Source organism: Meleagris gallopavo, chromosome 1 (genome assembly GCF_905368555.1).
Source record: "Meleagris gallopavo chromosome 1, MGAL_WU_HG_1.1, whole genome shotgun sequence".
Lineage (NCBI taxonomy): Eukaryota > Metazoa > Chordata > Aves > Galliformes > Phasianidae > Meleagris > Meleagris gallopavo.
Genome location: NC_139404.1, coordinates 143,113,488 through 143,122,263, shown reverse-complemented (window position 1 = coordinate 143,122,263; position 8,776 = coordinate 143,113,488).

Genomic DNA, 8,776 nt, shown 5'->3' with positions numbered 1-8,776 from the left:
GAGGAATTGCTACCACGATTGAGCATAGGAAGGGCAGATGTAAAGGCAGGACCCAGCCCTGCAGGTTGGAGCTTCCTTGCAGCTAGACGTGGTCAGATCTTTTCCACCAGGACGGCTATTCCTGAGCAACTTTTCAGATTTATCTATGGGTCGTTCAGAGCAAGGTCTGGGAGAAAGGAGATTGTAAGGGTCAAACCTGTGCCCAGGAGCAGCACAATAACAAGGAGACTAGGACCCAGATCACGTTATCTCACCAGTGTAGAGGTGGCCAGCTGCATCCTCCATTCCCCTGCAGTGAATATTCTGTATATTCGCCCAGTCTGAACTGAGCAGGGCAGGCAGGCAGCAGGCTGGGAGGTACCAGAGGTGTTTGCCCAAGGGCTCAGGCAGCTGGGGGACGAACCCCAGAAAAAAATCACACCCAACAGCCATCTGTTGTGATGAAAACAGTGCTTAAGAGCAAAGATGTCTATCCCGTCCTGGAGTTTCTCACTTACATCCTATCAGCAGGCACAAAGAGCCGCAATTATTGAGGAATCGAGGTCAGAACCTCATAAGAGAATTTGATAAGGAAAATGAGAGTGAAGCCAGATGCCTTTAGCTGCCAAAGATCCCCCTGACCAGCAGCAAAGTAAGCTTGCCTGGAGCACAACAGTATGCATTTCAGCAGTTCAGATTTCCTTAGAGCAGGCTGATAAAGCAGAAAATCTGAAAAGCGCTCAAGATGGTCAGGCCATCAACAGAGATGCACTCTGTCATTGGACACACTCTTCTGCTGCTTCTCTGCTTCTCAGGACTTACCATGCACCTGCACATGCTGCTGATGTCCATCTTGATGGGCTGGGAGCTGCAGGCATGCTGCCCCAGGCTATCTGAATATTGTCATCTGTGAACTTAGTGTGAACTCAGCAACACAACCTGCTTAATCCTCCGTGCCTTTACCAGCATTGTCATCTTCTGACTGAAGTGGTTCTTCAAATAATGAATGTGCTGTCCTATCTCATGTTTTCTTAGCCAGGAAGTATGAGGATGAAACAATGTTAAAAGCCAGCAACATGGATAATAAGCTTCCATTTGATGTCACATGGGCCACAGCTCTCTTTGTCTACTCAGGGACACTGAGCTGAATGGCACACCAATGCCCACCAGAGTTGGAGGTATCCAGCCCCATCATCTCTTGCACAGAATCACAGAATCATAGAATCACAGAATCACAGAATCACAGAATGGCCAGGGTTAGAAAGGACCTCAAGGATCATGAATCTCCAACCCCCTGTCACAGGCAGGGCTACCAACCTCCACATTTAATACTAGACTAGGCTGCCCAGGGCCCCATCCAATGTGGCATTGAACACCTCTAGGGATGGGGCATCCACAACCTCTCTGGGCAGCCTGTTCCAGCACCTCACCACTCTCATAGTAAGGAACTTGCAGGGAAAGCCACCACAAGAAGCCGTTTATCGACAAGGTTTGGAGCAAGCAGCCAAGACAGTTACAGAGGTGATGGGAGAGCTGCATAATGTGTATATGTCATTTTAATTGGGAGTTGTAATGGCCATTTCATTCACTGGCAATTCCATGTTGCATATGCACAAGCAACATTAAGTGCTACTAATGGAGAAGCCTTTCAGTGATGGGTTGCTGCTTTTTGAAGAAGTGGCACTGCACTCAGCCGAGACGAATGTGTTCAGGCTAAACGATGCCTCTAAAATGTTTCTAACTGCAAGTTTTTATTCTGGGTGCAAACCACGAAGTATTTGCCAAGATATAAGGAAAAAAATCTATTGCAGTGAGAGTGGTAAGGCACTGACACAGGTTGCCCAGTGATGTGGTTGGTGCCCCACCCCTGGAGATTTTAAAGGCAAGCTGGATCAGGCCCTGGGCAACCTGATCTAGCTGTGGTGTCCCTGTTCATTGCAGGGGAGTTGGACTAGATGGCCTTCAGATTCTATGATTCTATGAATCTATGAAAAATGCATACAGATCTTCGGTACCGCTTCATACAACAGTAGACATGGATGAGTACCTATGGATGAGCTGTGGAGAGACCCTGCTAGAAGTCCGCAGCGTTGCAGCACTGGGACCTCTCCGTTGATGTAGATTTAAAAGCAATGAGACATGTAGTGCTATCTCTCATGCCTGTAACAAAGAAAATCCTTAAAAATAGGCCTACACTTTCACAGAAGTATGTTTGGCCATAACCTGGGATAGGTAAACTGTGGAAAATATATACTGTAAGAAATGTTTATGAGCAGAGCTGTAGTTAGGTCATGCTGTTACCACTGTTTGTAAAATTTATAGTTGGCTACTGCATATTCTTGCTATAAATTCTGGCTCCAGTAATCTGCATTCTTATTAACAGCTTGGTTTAAGAAAAGAGGGAAGTGTGGGAGGTAGAGGATTAAAGAACAGTATATGCTTGCCTCAGATACCTCTTCTTAGCAAAAGCTTACTTAAGTGAAAAGAAAAACAACAAGCCCTTCTATCCTCTGGGGAAGCTGGCTAGAAGCTGAGAAGAGAAAGATTGTGTGCAGCTGATGGGTGAAACCATCAGGTGAAGCTGTTTGCAGGGAGCTAGAAAGGGTTTAGAAAGCCATTTATGTTTTTGATAAGCAAGTGTGTCATTACAGGAGGAGATAATATGCCAGAAGAAAATGAGCTCAGGAGATAACTTCTAAGCACATCCACATGGAGGAATGCTGCTGCCTGCAGTGAGCAGCCCATAGGTCTCTGTCCATCCCATGCTGCTCCCGGCCACACTCCGAGGCACCACACCTTTCCCTCTAGGCTCATGTGCCAAGTATGTTCGCTTCAATGCAGTCTGGTTACTCTCTTGGTAACCCCAAGACCTCTCCACTTAGGCCTTGCCATTGAGCACATTGTTGCTTTTGCTTAGGGTGGATGAGAGGCAGTTTGCTCTTGCCAAGTACCCCCTTGGATGCCAGGGACCCTGAGGGCTGCAAGCCTTTTGCTTAGGGCTTGGCATAGCTTGGAGGTGAGGCCCAATCACACAGACAGCCAGTGAGATAAAGTAAAACAATAGCTTGGGTTCAGTGATGAGCCGTATAGACATATGATGTACGGACATACAGAAGTGATAACTTCATAGCGCCATCCTTGTAGCATAGAGAAATATTAGGTTTGTGTCCAAATCAGAGAATCCTGTTCAGATGAGAATTTTGTCTGTGAGTACTTTATCAGCTCCTTGTAGAATTACACTATTCTTCAGTATCTGCTTTTTAATGAAATGCATATAAAAACCATAGACTGTGCCCTAAGATCGATGACTGCAGAATTATTTCAGTTCCAGGAAGTCCCCATTATCTCAAGGAGCTGAGAAAGTCAGGTCTCCTGGGCAGACAGGTCCTTACCACAGCACTCGATTGGGAGCAGCTGCCTTGTTGCTCCAGCTCCGTCTTCCCCCAGTTTGTGTACATCTAAGTAATCTCATTCTTGCTGTGCTTTGCAGGAAGACCCCCTGATGATAGCACTTGTGAGGGGGAAGAAAGAGGGCAATTTTGTCTAAAAGACTTGGAATCAGATGCAAGTCAAGCTGGGGACATGAGTGGGAGTAGAGTGAATTCAGCACTCAAGAAAGCATCCACCACCTCATAGTTCACCCAATAATAAGAGTGAGTAATAATTCTAGCTATACCAGAGATGTCCTTGGGGGATATTAAAAATATCTCCATCAGCTCTATCGTTGCTCCCAAATTAGCTCTTCGGTTGTTCTTGCATTTATACCCAATAAAGCTCTGAAGTCTTCTTTAGAACCAATTGTGGAAATGGATGAATCCAGTTCCTCTAGCAGGGAGCTGCACTGGGTCCCTCTTAGAACTGTAGAACCATAGACTCATTAAAATTGAAAATGATCACTACAATCATCTAGTCCTACTGACAGTCCACCACCATGCCCACTAAACCATGTCGCCCTTGCTGATGCCACCTGGAACTGGGTGCTTTGGCCCTGGAGCCACAGGGCAGGCTGATATGTGCCCAAGTATCCACAGGACATTCCCTGAGACATTCACTGTCAGGTTGGATGGGGCTCTGAGCAACCTGAACTAGCTGTAGGTGTCCCTGTTCATTGTGGAAGTGTTGGACCTTTAAAGGTCCCTTCCAACTCAAACAACTCTATGATTCTACAAGGTTTGTGTTGAATGGTGCTCCCTGTCAGGATCTTTTCCCCACTCCCCAGAGCTTCTCCATCTTCCCTTTGTCCCCTCTGGCAGAGGACAGCTTGCCAGCCACTTATACCAGAGGTCACTTCCACCTTGCTGCACATGGCAGGGTGTCTGCCTGTCCTGCCAGCTCCATCTGCTTGCTCAAACACCTAAAATATCTCTTTAACATCAGAAAGAATAGGTTCAGACCTATCTATGCCAACTGGACTCTAAGCAATGATTTCATCTATAGCTAGGAAAAAAAAAAAAAGGCCCTAAGTAAAGGTGGCAAAATCATCAATACACATTGCAGCAGCAGTACATGGATGTTCAGGCAGCTCCTTAGCTTTAGCAGCTTAGGGAATATTTCATTCCCTCACTCCGCTGCACAGCAGAGCCAGGCACACAGATGCCAGTATGACTGGCTTGTATAAGCCCAGTGACACAGAGGAAACAGAAATGCAACACCACCAGCCACTTTTTGTGACCGATTTTGGTCCTCCTGGGATTTTAAAAGCAAGGAGAGACTGTGTATTAAAGCTGTAACATCGCATTAAGGGATTGCTGCAGCGTATCTGTAACTTCATGGCAAGCTGTGGCATAGACTGTAAAGATACATCCAGCCTTGATTTAAGCACTCCCAGTACTGCTCATCTCATTTTGAACCTCAGTTAATTTTGCTACTTCTTCCTGCCCAGGGGCTGTGCTTGTTATGCATTTGTTGATTCAAGAAGTTTTTATTGACAGTAATTTCTTCATAAAGCTACACCAAAAACAAGACAGAACCAACCCAACCTCTTCTTTGTTAAGCCAAACAGATCAAACTTCAGGGGCTTGTCAGCATGCTCACTGCTGTAATTGTGCTGTGAAACCTGTGTTGAACAACTGTATGATGCGTGGACATCTATAGTGGTCATCACTGCCTTGTACTGATGCCAATAGCACTTTGCAGGAGTGATGGCATCTCCTTGTGTGCTGCAGAAACACCAGTTCTTTGCCCAGGGGCTGTCCAAACTCACTCACATCCCGTTCTGCAGGCAGACAGACTGACACTATGGGCCCTTGTTGCCTTTCAATGCTGATGGGAGGAGACTTCAGTGATGCTAGGCCTTAAATCCTTTTTTCAAATTGATGTGGTCTTGTCTGCTCTAACATTCTCTGAGAAACAGCTATGTGAGCACTTATAGAACAGGAAAAGAGACAGCCTTTTAGCTAAAAAGCATTTTAAATGGGTTCTGCATTCTTATTTTGCAAATGCATGGTCCCCATGGCAACTGTGGGATAAATGGTTCTGTCCCTATACCCAGAGGAGAAAAAATAGTGGCAACACATCATGTTCACAAATCACTTTCTGTAGGGACTTGCCCAGTATTTTTTCCAAGAGGAACCTGCCCCATTCTATCCACAGGCAAAGAAGTTAAGCCAACCTGCTCAGTGCTCATGGTGGGCTAGCAGCACAGCCAGAACAGAGAGCCCAGAGAGCACTGTAGGGGAGCTTACTGCCCAGTGGGTGCTTTTACATCAGAGGCCACAGAAGGCTGCAGTGAGCTGTTTTACATGAGCCAGGGTTTGTACTGAGCCAGCTACAGCCAAGGGCAGCTGCAACAATACCATCTCCTTTTCTAGCCTGGAAGTGCTGAAAAACTTCTTGGACATCCTCTTGTGATGGAGTGTTTGTTGTGTGTGCATCATCATCATCAGCCATTCAGAGAGCACAGCACCTGGGTCCTGTCTTCACAGAACACGCCGTGCTTCAGTAGAGTGGTGATAAAAAAGAAGAGTGTGTGTTTGCGTGTGTGTAAAACCCCAGCTTCCACGGCTTTAAATCTGCTTTCTTGTGAGGAATTTCTCAAGAACTGTATGTCAGTTTATTATTTCTTGCTTCAGTTGCAGCTCCTCGGTGACTGACTACTTCTGCCTATTTGTTCCAGAATGGTGGCAGCTTTATTTAGGTGATAATAGGAGCACGATGCTGCTTTATGAGGCTGTAATACAATTCCCAAGCGGATGAATACTCTCCAAGGCCACACAGTTTCTCCTGACAATCCAAAGAACTGAATTATTGACCAGAAAAACAGTGGTCAAATTCCTGCTCATGTTGTTATGCTCCAATTCTTTAGTATTTGTGCTAAATAAATGTTCAATGTGTTCAAAGGAAGAAATAATACAGGGAAGAGCACAGGGAGAGGATGGGGATAGCCATGAGGAACAGACTGGAGGAGGGCTTGGAGCTGGGGATACTTCATTGCTTGTTTTTTAATTATTTCAAAAATTTCTTGAGGATATTCCCTACTTTCAGGAGTAGTTTCAGAAGTCTGATGGCTCTGGGTAAGCTGTCAGCTAAATCATTTGCATGGGCCTACAGAGCTGAAAAATGAAGACTGCTCACAACTTGCAGGGTCTAATCTGCAGCTGCACTGCTGTGGGATGAAGGTGGTGGTAGTGCTCACACGGAGCAGGCTCAGGGCTCCCTGCACACGGTGTGCAACGGTGACTCTCCATTTTTCTCTGCTGTGCTTCCTTGTCCTGTCTGCTCTTCAAAGAGGTCTAAAACTGATTCTTCTGTTTAAAATATTAGGCTTCAGTCTAAATGCATTGGATGTAGGCTGTGCAATATGCAGCAAAGAAATGTCTACAGAGAGGCTATGCATGGAATGTGAACTTTGCAAACCCTCAGACTATTGAGGTGCAATGGGGTACAGATCAGTTCTGGGGCTGTTCCTGCACTCTACGCACCCCAACAGTACTCAGGTCTGTTTGATTTGCACGTTTTACCGTGCAAATTTGCTGGCTCTTTGACTGCTACAGATGCAAGAAAGGCACTGCTGACAGCTGTTAGGCTTCATGTCCCACTCCAAGGCTTAGCACATCTCTACCAGTAATGTTTGTGCAAAATCTGTAAGAGCTAATTTGGCTTAGGCATATAAGTGACAGCTTACCTTAAGCATTGAATAGATAGCATAGATTCTATCTTCAGGTCAGCTTATTTCATGGCACCAGTGAAGGATAAAATCACAGATTCACAGAACATCCCAAGTCAGAAGGGACCCACAAGGCCAACTCCCAGCTCCACACAGCGTCACCCAAAATCCAAACCCTATGTCTGAAAACAGTGTCCCCTCAGCCTCCTCTGCTCTGAGCTGAAAAAGTCCATGGACCTCAGCTGATCCTCATGCACCTTGTCCTCCAAACCTTCCCCATCTTTGTAGTCCTCCTTTGGACACTACATTACATTACAACTAACTAACATAACAGACAAATATTACATTTTCCCATGTACTTGAATACTCACTCTTGATCTGAGCATGCAGATATGAATTTGTTCTCCCTTTTTGCACTGGACAACTGAGGTGTTCAGGCTCACTGATCCCTGACAATTCTTAGGTCCCATTGGGGTTGATCTGTAAAAGCATTCAGTAAATGTACTGCCTTTATTGTTTAATCATCATCTAATAGTATTTATCAAAATCATCCATCAGTAAAGCATTATTGGCTGAAAAGGCTTTACGTTAAAATTATTACCTGCGTATTATACATGGAGGTATTTACCTAAATCCCAGTCCTGCAAAGCATTTAAACTAATCTCGCTGACTGTGGGAATAAGTACAGGTTTAAATATGAGCTGTCTTCCGTATGTATGACAGATTAGTTGTGGCCTGTGTTTACACAAGAGATTTTCTTGTTTGAACAGTATACTCACTCATACTTACCTGGATATTTGTGTCTATACCAGTCTATCCTAATGTTTCCTGTGACTCTTTGGGCCAAACCCCAAATTCAGTTTCATACTGAAAGAAGAACTGATTGCTGTCCTGATAGCAGCGAAGCACCGGGTCTGCTGTTGGTGGCTCATAAGGACCTTTCAGCCAAGCAGCAGTCACACAAATGCTTGGCTAGGAACATTTCAGAAGAATTTTGTGGGGTTTTTTTTGAATTAAGCAATTAGTCCAGGAGCCAATTAAACTTAGCATTTGGCCTTATTGGGTAGCACATGAATCATGAGTTTGAAGATTGGATTCATTTATCTCTTGGTGACAAATCTATTTAAGTGATGTGCAATTTTGGGGGCAGACAGAGGTGCTTATTCAAATAATAGTCACGGTTCAAAGATACATACATTAATTATCCCATGACAGCTGCAGCCTGATCTAACAAAACATTTCTCAGACTAGAATAATATAAATAAATTTTCCCTCTCTGAGAGCTTCCACATATTGGAGAAGGACCTCCAATAATGGACACTACTGTAGCATGCAAAACATGTGCAAGGAGCAAGACTTGGTCAAGCTGTTTGAAGGGATGAAAGAAGATACTTGTGTAAGCTGGGACTTGTCCTCACTTGGTGTTTGTCACTGCTCTGGTCTTTTTTCCACTGACCGTGCCACAGAGTCAGTACCTGTGCTCATACTGCTCTCTCAGTGGCAAGGCATGAGCTGGCACTGGTGGTACCAGACAGCACCCATGACCTTAGCCTGTGTCAGAAAACACTCTACAAGATACATGAGGGTGACAACCAGATGGCAATATTTGGAGAGATACTCTAGCACTGTCTTGAAAATTAAAGCTGAGTAATAAGTAAATCTGTATCTTAGAATAGAATTTAAAGTGACCGC